Raw genomic sequence first — 13787 nt, forward strand, 5'->3', positions numbered from 1 at the left:
TGGGAACAATGGCTTTGGCTTTTCTTATCTTGGCCCTTCCATTATCCAAACCAAAGCTCTTGTCCTGTGGGTGGTCTTGACAGAGGAAATGCACTAGGACAAACGGGTTATGGGGATGGGGGGGGGGGAGAAAAGAGAAGGAAAAGAAGATGGTCAGCCTTGAGGATGAGGAGGGCTGGCGAGGAGGGCCATGTGGCTGGGGCAGGTGAGGCAGGTATTGAGCAGTGGTGGGTAGGGAAGGGATTAACAGCAAGTTTGGACTCTCTGAGTTTTGCTACTCCAGCAAACCAGCAGCATCCCTTGGGATCTTGTCAGAAGCTCAGACTATGGGCCCCAATCATACCTATCCAATCAGAATCTGCATTTTTACAAGATCCCAGGTACTTCTTATGCACGTGTAAGTTCCAGGAGCTCCAAGTTGCCCCCAACCAGTCGGAGCCAGTCTTGATCAGTGTCATCAGCCTGAGACCTATTAATAGACGGAACGGGTTTGGTTGCCTAGAGACCTGGAAATCTGGTTCCTGGTGTAGACTCGGAGTCTCCAAGTTCTTTTATCACTGTGGCCAAAGTCTTGTGACCTCAGTCGGCCTCAGTTTCTCTGCTAAGCATGTTAGTTCTCTGCAGCGGCTGGATCCTTGCCCTGGACCCCTGCTGCCTCTGCTCAGGTCCTAATGCTCGGCCAAACCCTTGCGCTCCCCCTTCCCTTCAGAAGCAGGCTGTGATTTCCTACTCTTTCCACTGTTTCTGGCAGGGGGGGGCCTGCTGTGACTGGACCAATCACCTGGAACGGTGCCTGATTTTGAGTATTGTCCCCTGGCCTTCTTCCAGAACTGTGTTCTGCTGGCAGGGAGGACTCACTGCGATATCCAAACAGCCTGGCCCAATCGGAGCTAGTCATGCCCTTTGACTGACGCTCACTGGCCTGCCTGGTTGCCCCCTGGGGATGGGCCAGCTTCTGAAGACAGGCTCTGGCCCCTGCACCCCATTGGATTGTGGCTACTTCTCCCTTCCCATGGCCTGTACTGATGTGCTCACAACCTGTCACAAAGAGGAGGCAGCCAGCAGAGACCGAGGGAAGCTTCAGTTCCTTCTCTCTCTCTTAGCATTTCTGACTCTAGGGCTCCATGGGCCTGCTTCCGGATGGACCTTGAAATTCCCAACAGTGCCCTTGGAGCCTGTTAGGTAACAGGTATTCTAAAAGTCCTAGAAGACTACTGAGTACAAACAGGCTCAGTGGTTTTGTATCCCTTGCACTTCTGGCCCTTTCTCCCAAGTGGAGAAAAAATCTTCTTTGCTGCCTGACTCACTTTATAAAAAGAGGCCAAGCCATAGAGAAGCTCAATAATGTCTCTGGTTACCATATCACCATTTTACTTTGAGGGTATTATACCTCCTGCCACGCTCAGTTTATGGTGGAACATTATACAATGCGTATCACACCTGCTACCGTGTTTTAAACCAGCACAAAATGTCATGAAGTTCAAAACAATCCTGTTGGCTGTCAGTTACAGAGCTCCTGGGTGGCTCAGTTGTTAAGCGTCTGCCTTCGGCTCAGGTCATGATCCCAGAGTCCTGGGCTCGAGTCCCACATCGGGCTCCCTGCTCCATGGGAAGCCTGCTTCTCCCTCTCTCACTCCCCCTGCTCGTGTTCCCTCTCTCGCTGTGTCTCTCTCTGTGTCAAATAAATAAATAAAATCTTCAAAAAAAAATTTTTTTTTCAAAAAACAGTACTCTCCATTAATTAGTAATAGAGCACGGGCTGTGTCTTTAAGACTGTTGCATCATCTCAATTCCAAAGAACTATTCTTATGGTGATTTAAAAAAGAAGAAGAAGGCAAAGAAAGAAAACAGGAAGAAGTGTGGCAGCACCCACAGGAGCTAAGAAATGCTGTGGGTGTTGTTTCCATTATTTACATACACAACACTTTCACAAGACTCCAAATGTCTTACAAAGAAAATACAATACAAATTGCAATAAAGATGCAGTAACACAGTAAGGCATAAGGAAAACAATTATCCAAAGGAAGGTTTAAATTTGGCATAAATTGTTTGCCCAGAAGGAATGGATGAGTGTCCACTGACCCCATCCCATTTGCACCTGCAAAAGTAGGCAGGTACCTGGTGGCGTTTGCCATGTTCGGAAAAGAAGTTACACATAAAATAGTGGTAAAAGTAGTCATAAAAAATGTCTAAAACCATTTTGAGTAAGAAATACCTGCTGTTGAATAAAGTCACTCGAAGTCTCTAAAGTTGCATCACAAGGTTGTGAACTTAGCCAGGATGGGTAAATATGTGAATTTCCAGAAGGCGCTCTTGGCCAAGCAAAATCAGAGGTCCGAGGAAGAAGTTACTCAAGACTAGAAAAAAATAAATGGATAGTAAATGGAATATATATAAGCATTCACTAGTCATTGCACCTTGCTAAAGGGCCACACTTTCTCGGGATAGATTTTAGTTGATAAATCATGAAGAAACTGTATTTGAAGTTTGTGTTAAAATAACAACAACAACAACAACCCAGTTTTAATAGATCTCATGAAGTTGCTCTCAGGGGCATGCCCGCTGTAATGTCGTTATTTGAGCAAGGTTCCAAGCAACAGCTTCAACTTTTGGAGAAAGGAAAATCCAGTACAGGGGGAAGAATACGCCCAGGAAAAATTTCTAAAATGTTGCAGAGGCTTAAAAATGGATGATTATATCGAACAACACATCACTACTAGTGCTATGATAACTTTAGTATGTGTAGTTATAGTCAAACCACTCAGAATTACAATGTCATTTGTCTTCTTTGTACCTCTTTTGTTTTCACAAGTCACATGGCAAAATCAACAAATACTACATCATCCTGCTCACAATTCAGCTGTGGAAAAAGCATCCGCTCGCTCATGTCAAGGGTAGCTATTATTAGCTTGCGTCGATTCTCCCATACGATACATACCCATGCTTATTAAGCTGTTTGTATGCCTCCTTTGTCATATTCCTGCATGAATCTGACTATTTCTATGCAGTGAAACCCAGAGATATTATTTCTATAGGCCTTTCCGAAATTAATGCAATCCCTCCATTAAAAAAAAACCCAAAACATTATTGGGGGAAAAATGCTACATCATATATGCACTGATATTGAACCTTTCTACAGAAAATATTACAGTACTGGTACTGGATTATATAATGTCCCCCCAAATCCATGTCCACCCAGAACCTGTAAATATGACCTTATTTGGAAATAGGGTCTTTGCAGACATATTCAGGTTACAATGACAGCATATTGGGTTAGAGTGGTCCCTAAATCTGATGAGTGATGCCCTTATAAGAAGGCCATGGAGACACACAGACGTACAGGGACATCATCATGTGAACACAGAGGCAGAAATTGAAGTAAGGTAGCCACAAGCCAAAGATTGCCAGTAACCCCCAGAAGCTAAGAGAGAAACTTAGAACAGATTCTGTCTCAGAGCCTTTGGAGGGATGTGGCCCTGCTGACACTTTGATTTCACACTTTAGCCTCCAGGACTGTGACATATAAATTGCTATTGCTTACCCCTTCCCCCAATCCCCCACCCCACCTGGTTTGTGGTATTTTGTCACAGCAGCCTGAGGAAACTCCTACGATGCCCAGGTTCCAGATTATGAAAGTAAGTACTCTAAGTTACACAAAAACTCATATTGACTTTCTCTTAGATAATGAAATGAGGGGAGGAAAAGGCTACTGGTCACAGTGACATGGCAAATATAGACCAAAGATATGATGAGAAATGGGTCATTCTAACGTTGCAAAGCAAGCATAACTGTAAAAGAATGGAAGTTTCAGCTAACGCACCTGAGACATTGCTATCAGTGAGATATTTTAAAGTGAGGTATGAGAGCTTCCTTTGCAAAATTTGCAAGGGAGGTTGTCAAAATCTGATTAGTGACTTTTCAACTGCTTACATAAACCAAAAAGTACATTAAAAATGCGAAGTAGGGATGCAAGGAGAGGGTTGTTTTGTACTGAGTGGTCTGTGTGCTGGATGTTCTCCCGCCTGGCCTTTCCAAATCTTCACGGGCAAAGAAAGTGTCAGTGGTTCCCCTGGAGGGGACGTGGACTGGTACCCGCAAGAGAAAGCAGGCATGAGGGTATCTTGTGTCCTTTCTAAAAGGGTCAGCTGGATGGGTGACCAGATGAACAAAAAGGCTGGAGTTGGTGCCAGACTCCCACAGGCTGAGGGAAGACAGAGTGATCAGCCATATTAAGATGTATCCATCTGTCGACAGGGAAATGCAGGTGAGAGAAGCCCTACCCTGCGGTGTCTTGAAAAACCAACTGGAGACGCAACTTGAAATACCTGTCAAGGCCAGAGAACTCTGACACTAAATCTTCACGGGACTACCAGACTAGTAAGAACCTTCCTGCTCTGCTTTCCTCCTAGTCCTCCTGCTACTCCAACCTGAGAGAAGTGTGAAATCCCTGTTAGAAAGATGAAAGGGGCAGGGATCGGGAAAAGGGAGGCCCCTGGCTGCTCTCCTAACCGGATTTCAGCCTCTTGTGAGAGGCTGAGCTGGGGAGCGGAGAAGCCTAAGTGCAAAACCAGATGGATGTTTTTACTGTGACCTGACTCGAGACATGTTAATTACTGACCAATGGACATTTTCATTACCCGGAAGTGACCAGAGAATAAAAAGTTGCTCTAAATTTCACCCGAGAGCAGAGAAAGTGTTACTCTGTGGAATCAATTTGAAGTGTTGTTTTATGATTGATTACATCCTACGAGTCATGTTTGTTCCATGTAATAGTTACATAACCATTGCTAAATGCAATTGAAGAGAGCGGTTCTTAGTGCCTTCTATATGGTTTTCCCCTATGAAGTCACTGAGTCTCTGTCTGAACTTTGGAAAATTATACATCAAATTGTCTTCACAGAGAATTGGGCCCTTGTAACTTATTATCAGCCCTCATAAAATCTCTAAACTGAAAAGCATTATATGCTTGGCACGCATTAGGTGCTCAATAAACTTTGAATGAATGAAGAAATGAATAGACAGTGAAGAGAAACCCTGATCGCCTAGGGTCTTTATAAACCCCAGCTATCCCCAAATTCTCTTCTGGTAGAGCAAGAAAGGGCCCAAGTTCGTGATTTCTGGAAAATTCCAACCAGACATTTGGGTTGGAATTTACGGCCTCCATATAAGAAATTATGAAACTTTTTAGTGTTAGAAAGAAATTTAGGAGGTGATTTAGTGCAAGCTCTTCATTTTACAGACAAAGGCCCAAAGAAGTGAAATAATTGGATTCCAGTCACTTTTCCCAGCAGTATGGAAACTCTTGATAGCTGACTCATTGATAGTGACATTCTTTGGTTTCTGGGCTTCTTGCTAGCTTGGCTTTGTTGAGTGAGAGCTTATGCTCTCTTTGTTAGTTTTCTGATCAATAAAAGAAGTTGCACCAAATTGCTTTTGCCTAATAAACACGAAGAACTGCACCATTGACTTGGCATCGAGTGAGGAGTTAGGATGAGCTATGTCCTTGAGGAGCTTACGGCTGAGTGGAGGGAACAGACAGGTGAAAAACAACTCTGACAACATGGGCTAAGTGCTGTGTTAGAGGTCAACACACTGTGGAGCTGTGATGACATTTAGGAAAAGCATCTAATCCAACCTAAGGGTCATGGAAGGCTTCCTAGAGGAGGTGACATCTAAGCTGAGTCTTGAGAATGTGGAAAATTTAAGAAGCGGGGTGTGTTCACAGAACCCTAAGGGCTGTACTATGGAGGTATTGCTGAGTACAAAGGGGAAGAGAGAGAGAGAGGTCAGGCCTGAGAGATCAACCTGTGCCCCAACATGGAGGACTTTCCATGCTATATTAGCGAGTGTAGACTTTACAGAAAGTCTACCAGAAACTCCGCACGTATCTTTTGCAAGGACTGTTGAGACCTGATTTCTGACTCAAAAAAAAAAAAAAAAAATCAGTCTAGCTGTAGTATGGAGAATGGTTTTGAAGGAGATAACATAGGCAAAGAGGCTAGCCGAGAAACTACTGAAATAATCCAGGTAAGAAGAAAAATGGCAGCAGAGATGGGGAAGGCCGACTTTCAGAGCAATGTGCCATAGACTGAATTGTGTGCCCTGCTCCCATAAGGCACGCATTGCAGCCCTAAGGTCCACTAGGATGGTATTTAGAGGTGGAGCCTTGGAAGATACTTAGGTTTAGATGAGGTCAGGTGGGTGGGGCCCCAGGGATGAGATTAGCGTCCATAGAAGAAGAGACACCAGAGAGCTTGCGCTCTATCTCCACCAGGTGAGCACACGACATGGAGGTGGCCCTCTACAAGCCTGGAAAACGGTCCTCACCAGAAACTGAGCATGCCCGATTTGGGACTTCTTGCCTTCAGAACTGTGAGAAAATAAGTTTCTGTGTTTAAGCCACCCAGTGTGTGATAATTTGTTGTGGCGGCCAGGGCTGGCTAATCCCCCACAGAATTGGGATGCAGGACGCAGGGATGTATTCCTCATAGGGAATCAGGAGAGGGAGGAGTCAAGGGCTGGGTGCGTGACCAGGTGTAGCGTGTATGGAGAGCACGGAGGGCCTGAAACAGGGAGCACTGGCCGAGAAAGGAGAGACTTACCTGAGACCAGCGAGTAGCCAGAGGGATTAAGGGAATGCAAAACAGGCCAGGAGAAGGGAATTTTTTTTCGAAAAGAGGATATGTTCTTGTGCAAATATGATACAGATGTCAAGCTAAAATAAGGTTGAAAGGTGTCCGCCGGCCTCAGCAATAACATGCCTTTGGAGATCTTGGCAAGAATTGCTTAAACATTGTGAGGACGGGTACCTGACTGCAATTGGTTGAGGAGGGAATGGGATGTCGGGAAGTATAGACAGCATAGAAAGCACATTCGAGAATCCTGGCTTTGAAGTAGGGAGGGGAGGTGGCAAGGTAATGAGAAGGGAAGCAAGAGGGATTTTTTTTTTTTTTTTTTTAATGCTCAGGGACAAGCTTTTTAGGAGCGATGGTGTTGAGGAAGAACTAGAGGAGAGGCAATGATTGATGAGTAAGGTACTGAGTGTGCAGGCCCTGATGAACTACGGAGCTTGGATGTGGCTACTGGCTTTGGAAGGAGGGACTTCCTCCTTCACTGTGGGAAGGTAGTAGGAACATGGGCGCAGAATGTGTGCAAGACTGTAGGTGTAGAGTGAGTCCTTCCTGATGGTTTTTGTTTTCTCCATGAAGGAGCAAGTGAGAGTGAGGTAGGTGGGGACATACCAGGACAGGGGATTGGAGGAGGTAGCTTCAGTATGTGCTGTGGGGAAGGGGAGAGAGAGAGAGAGAGAGAGCGGACAGAAGGAAGTAGGGTAGAGTGCTAAGTGTTTTTTTTTTTTAAGACTTTATTTATTTATTTGACAGAGACACAGGGAGAGAGGGAACGCAAGCAGGGGGAGTGGGAGAGGGAGAAGCAGGATTCCCGCTGAGCAGGGAGCCGATGCGGGGCTTGATCCCAGGACCCCAGGATCATGACCTGAGCCGAAGGCAGACACTTAACGACTGAGCCACCCGGGCGCCCTGCACTAAGTGTCTTTATTGCTTTATTTACAAACAGTATGAAGTCAATTGGGAGAATCAGGGCTAGGGAGTCAGTCTGGGCCATCCAAATGTGGAGTGGTTCCTGGGTCATTCCGGACCATAAAGGATGCCTCTTCCATTTTTTTTTTACCCCATCCCTTGGTAATGGCTCCTTGACTCCTCAGGGAAGGCTGCCTTTTATGAGGGCAGATGGATTTTGGGGGGTACCAGGGCCATACAATGGCTAGGGCCCCCTCAGTTTGTGTAAACCTGCATTCCAATAACATGCATGACTTCTTTCTGTGTCTTGGGATCCTGAGTATTAACACTGGCCTGGTCATCCTCATATACAAAGAAAAACTGTGTGTTGGGACACCTGGGGAGCCCAGTCTGTTGAGCATCTGACTCTTGAATTTCAGCTCAAGTCATGATCTTGGGTTTGTGAGATGGAACCCCAGTTGGGCTCTGTGCTCAGCATGGAGTCTGCTTGTCCGTCTCCCTCTGCTCCTCCCCCTCCTCTCTCTCTCTCAAATAAACAAATAAATAAAATCTTAAAAAAAAGAAAAAGAAAAAGAAAAACTGTGTGCAGACATGGTCAGACACAGAGAACATCGGATGTTTCCATGCTTTTGTAGGTCCTTAGATGTCATTACTTCACAGAGTGCTTTACAGTTTAGATTTTGACTCTGCGGGACCCTCAGTAGCTTTTCCAACAAGGAGTGCTGGAGCAATTGGACACTTGTAGACAAAAATAATTGAACCTTGAACTTACACAATAATTAATTCAAAATGGAAATACAGATATAAACAAAATAAAACATAAACCTATATACTTCCTGAAAAAAAAAATAGAACATCTTTGGAATTTGGGGCTAGGCAAAGAACTCTTGGACTCGATACCAAAAGTATGATCCACAAAAGGAAAAAATGGATAAGTTAGATTTCATCAAATTTTAAAAATTTTGCTTTATAAAGACCCTACTAGGAAGGTGAAAAGACATGAGACAGACTACAAGAAAATATCCAACAAAGGACTAGTATCTAGAATATATAAAGAACTCTAAGAACTCAACAGTAACAAACAATCCAATTAGAAAATGGGCAAAAGGCATGAATAGACACTTCACCAGAGAGCATGTACAGATGGCAGATAAGCATATAAAAATGTGTTCCGCACCATTAGCCATTAGGAAAATACAAATTACAACCATGAGATATCACTATACTTCCATCAGAATAAAAAACAGTGACACTACCAAATGCTGCTGAGGGTGTGGAGAAATTGGATCACTCATACATTTGATAGCCCCAAATAGTACAGCCAATCTAGAAAACAGTTCATAGTTGCTTTAAACAATGAATATACAACTACCCTAGGACCCAGATATAGCCCTCTTGAGCATTCATCCCAGAGAAATGAAAACTTAGATTCACACAAAAACCTGTCCACTAATGTTTATGATAACTTTATTTGAAATAGCCCCAAACAGTAAGCAACCTGGATGTCCTTCAATGGGTGAATGACTGAACAAAACCACAGTTTATCCATACCACGGAACCCTACTCAGCAATAGTAAGAATGAACTATTGATGGAGGCAACAATCTGGATGAATGTCAAGAGAAATATGCTGAGAAGAGCCAATCCCAAAAGGTTACTCCCTGTATGATTCTGTGTATATAATATATCTAAAATGACAAAATTATAAAAATGGAGAAACAATTAGTTGTTGCTAGGGTCAAGGAGGGGATGGAGGTAGAGAGAAGCCAGTGTGGTTATAAGAGGCCAAGATGAGGGATCCTTGTGGTGGTGGAAATATTCTGAGCCTTGAATGTATCAATATTAAAATCCTGGTTGTGACAGCCCAGTGTTGTCTTGCAAAATGTTACCATAGGCATGAACTGGGTAAAGGGTACATGGGGTCTCTGTATTGTTTCTTACAACCACATGTGAATTACAATTATCTCCAAATAAACATAATCAAGTTTAAAAAGGCAGGTGCTGCACAATCACCCCAACCGTGGCAGGACTTGGAATGATCCAGAAGCTGTGCCCGAGATTCATCTCTAACATACCGTCTGCTACCACCTCCAAACTACACAGGGCACTGAGCCCAAGGCTGGAGTTCTCCTAAAGACCTGCAGTCACCTTGACACTCTGCCCCAGGGGAGCATCTCCTGGTCCTTTTGCCCTTCAAATTCTCCATTATCTGGATGTCTTGAAGGCCCCTATGGCCTTCATTTGGGAAGAAGAGGCCTTTATGTTTGAAGATTTCAGCCAAAGGTCACGAGCTGTAGGGGTAGGTGCCAACACACCCACCCTCAGAAGGTCAGCCTGGACCAGCTGCACCTTTGGGGGTCACCAGTGTGTGAAGTGGCTCAGTTTTGCCGTGTTCCAGAAGACTTCTAGCAACCGTCCAAAGGACACTTCCCTTCTGCCATTAGAACCTTGTACGTTCTCCACATGACTGAATGCTTACTTACAGAGTCTGACTCAGCCCGCATTAATAGGGAGTTGAAATGTGAATTGACGGTGTTTGAACTTCAAGGAAACCAACTGGTAGAGACTGAGATATTGCTATGTAAAAAGTCTAGGTTGTTTCTATTGGCCCGTGCAGTGAGACAGGTAGCTTATGAGGTCACTTAGAAGGAAATAAAGAAGCTGCCTTTACTATGCCCGTCTTAGTGAAGCCGGAGCACCTCTGGGTTCCTTACCCCATTCCTGACTACACCTGCTATAATTCGTGCCTTGTTCTCTGATTTTATACCTTCATCACGATGTCCTCACCATCAGGGAAAAAGCAATGCACTGGCAGAGTTCTTCCACCGTTCAATACCTACATCTCCCCGAGCCGGCCTGAGCCTGTTTCCTTATTATGTAAAATGAGACACAGGTATTTGAAAAATCTGTAAAAATTCTTCGAGGTCTTCTCATTCCTGACACTAGGAATGTCCTTATCTTCCAGGGCTGCCTCGCAAAATGGGCGTTGTAGCAAGGTGAAAATAAAACTATATCAACCAGAATTTTTCTTGGGGGGGTGAGGCGTGTAAAAAACAAGTCTTTATGTAAGAAAATAGAACACCGATGGATCGTTTTTGTTGGGAAAAAGTAGGCCCCACCCCTTAGTCTAAAAGGAAGACTGCAAAATAAAACAGGATGAATGACTGCATTGAAGCAAATGAAGGGAATTTGGATTTTTTTTGCCTCCCTCCCCAAAGAGAAAAGAGGTGGGGGGAGCAGCAAAAAAGAGAATGAGGGAACAAGGAAGGGCACGAAGGAGTTTTTCAAAATAAGGATGACTCATGTTCAGTTTCAAGATGTATACGGACATTACTGGGCTGTGGCCGCTCTTTCCAACACCTTCAGTAATAATTGCATCTCAGGGAGGCTTGGCGTAAGCAGTTTGTAGGGAAATCAAGAAAAGAGGCGTAGTTTCAACGGAGGGAAGAAAGGAACGGTGAAGGAGGCAGAGTGGAGGCTGGAGGCCGGTGTGGAGGGCCGGATCTGGAGTCTGGAGTCTGGATACAGGGGCATGGAGTCGGGATGCAGGCCAGTCTGACCTTCATCATAGCGCGGGGGGTTGGGGGGCTGGGGGGGTGCAGCTGACATCGGGCTTACTTACCCTTTTCCGTTTACCACTTTTTCTACGAAATCTTCTCTGTGCCTTTTCAATTGGCGATCTACCCCCTGCTCCACATTTTTATCAATTTTGGTAAGACACTTAGCCGACTCTGCCCTGATTTATAGTTATTTGTATACCCGCCTTATGTGGCCCACTCACTCTCTGTAGGGACTCTAGCCTCCTAGTGCCAAACATAGTAAGAGCTCAATAGTAATTTATTGAATGGAATTTGCTTCTTAGCCTTTCTCCTCTATTCTCCTGGGTGCTTTTAGTTGGAATGAGTGATACTGTTGAGACACAGCAAATAATCATAATGACAATGAATGTGAACATAAAAGGTATTTCTTACTTAAAAAAATTTTTTTTCTGGAGTGCTTGCAAGCAGGAAATCATACATATGTGATTGGGGCGCGGTGAGGGAGTGAGCCTTAGTATTGAACTGGCTCTTCAGCCCCATTTTCAGTTGACAAAGATCCACATGGAATATACATTCATCCCCCATATAAAATTGTACAGATGTTTCGGAGAAAACTGCAGGAAAAACTTTAACCTCATGACATCTATTATTTTGTAATAAAAGGCTTAAAGCACGATGTGAGCTTTTTTTAGATGCTAAGATCCATGTGAGTAGTGTGTTGTTAATTTCATATTAATGCAAGGTGCCGGTGGAACTCAGCAGAGCATCTAAAGAAGAAAATCACTTTTCCACAGCTCTGATACCTGGTGACCGACTTTAGCTTATTTTTTTACCATCTCCTAGATGAAATGAGCATCCTTTCCACAACGATGCTGTATGGACATTTCCAACACAAGGACCAGTTCCCCCACTGACAAGAGAATTCCTTGCTCAACCATAGTTCTGTCACCAGCAAATACGAAGTCCCTACTAAGCATTAATTGATATTTGTACTCTCAACACCTGCTTCTCTTTGTGAATGAGACCTTGTCACATTATGTTTTTCTTATTTCCATGCATTGGGTACAGCTTCCTACCTTCCCTTGTGCATCTTCCTGGGAGCTGGATATCAGGAGATGCTATACTTGTATTCCCCGGTGAAGAGCTGACAACACTCTATTGTCTGCCTACTAATGAGCTTCCTTGTATGGAAGATGATAAAGCAAAATCTAATCACAGCTATGTCCCCAAACACGCTTCAGGTTTGTTCGCCTCTGTCTTTGGAAGGCTTCAAAAAATGTTCACCCCAGATATTAAATTAGAATCCTCTCCTTCCTCATCACGGTGTTTCCCTCCCTAGAGTTGATGGCATGTTCCTTCCCAAGTCCTGCTCTTGCCTAAACACTACCATTTCTACTCTATCTACTGACAACGTTTTTTTGTTTTTTTTTTCTTCTTCTTCTTCTAGGTCTGTCTTACAGTATTTCCTTTTACTACCACTGGATTCAATGTGGTTCTTTAAATAGGTGAAGTGTAGGTGAAGAAAGAGAAGAAGTAGAGTCACTGCATGGGCCAGATCACCTCTATGGTCTCTCCAGAGACCTCTGTGATCTCTCCTCGAAAATTTGAAAAACCTCAGAACAGGGGGCTCAATAGAAGCTCAGGAATTTTCAGCAGTAGGTAAGTGGTCTCTTCATCAGGCGGAGGATGGCCCCACCACATGAAATGCTCAAGCATCTTATGACTTGTCCAAGGATCCAAACCTTCACCCCTTCTTTACCCCTTTTTCCCTTCCTCTTTGTATTCATTATTCTTGTGGCTGATCTAGTGAAAGTTAAGTAGCTCTTCTAAATGGAACCATTTACAAAACTTCCCCCGGCGGGGGGTGGGGGAGGGTGGGGAGGAGGAAGAAGATGTGGCACTATAATGAAGGGTGTGAAGACACTTTCTCGTCTCTTGTTTGGGTCTCCCCATTCCTTTCGGGCTGCCCCACTCTTGAGTGACGCATCACGTAGCATCACGTGCATCCCAGTGTTTAATAAGGAATGAATATTAGCTAATGATGAGAGATAACTTCACAAAGCCTGCAACATTTTCCTTGGTGTGTAAAATTAAAATGGGAGCCACTTTCAACTCTTTTTGGGGAAAAAATACGGACGTGTCAGCTCAAGCACATTAGGCTTGCCCATCCCACATGGCTAAGCTGCCCATGGAGCCCTGTCTCCATCATGACGACTGTTCTCCAGGCTCAGAAACTGACAGACAGGTGGCCTCCTGGCTCTGTCGCCCTTTGTGGGTCCTTCTTTCTTTCTCGGCACTTGGCTCTCCTCTGCTCTCCTTGGCTCTCCTCCTGCATCCGGGAGGCCATTCTCAGCCCAGGGCTTGGTCCCCTAATGCACATACCTATCTCCTCATCAGAGGAGAGTGGGTCTTTTTTGTCTGGCAACCATCAAGTCTTAGGTACAGCAACCTACATTCAGCGTTTTAAATTAAAACCTGCTGCCAGGGTGAGGCTTGTGTGAGTGTTCCTGCTGATATAAATTGTCAGCTCCGCTCTAGCTTCTTCTATTCTTACACCTGTCAGCCAAAAGGCCCCAAGGGGTTAAGATTGAAGAAAGAGACAATAGGTTGCCAAAGATAACGTGAGGATCTGGTGAGTACAGCCAGTAACTGTTGTGTGTTGAAGCCATCGAATTCTACTGCTTTCCCCCGCTTTCTCATTTCCCCCCATG

This window comes from Halichoerus grypus, chromosome 9 (assembly GCF_964656455.1).
Source record: "Halichoerus grypus chromosome 9, mHalGry1.hap1.1, whole genome shotgun sequence".
Lineage (NCBI taxonomy): Eukaryota > Metazoa > Chordata > Mammalia > Carnivora > Phocidae > Halichoerus > Halichoerus grypus.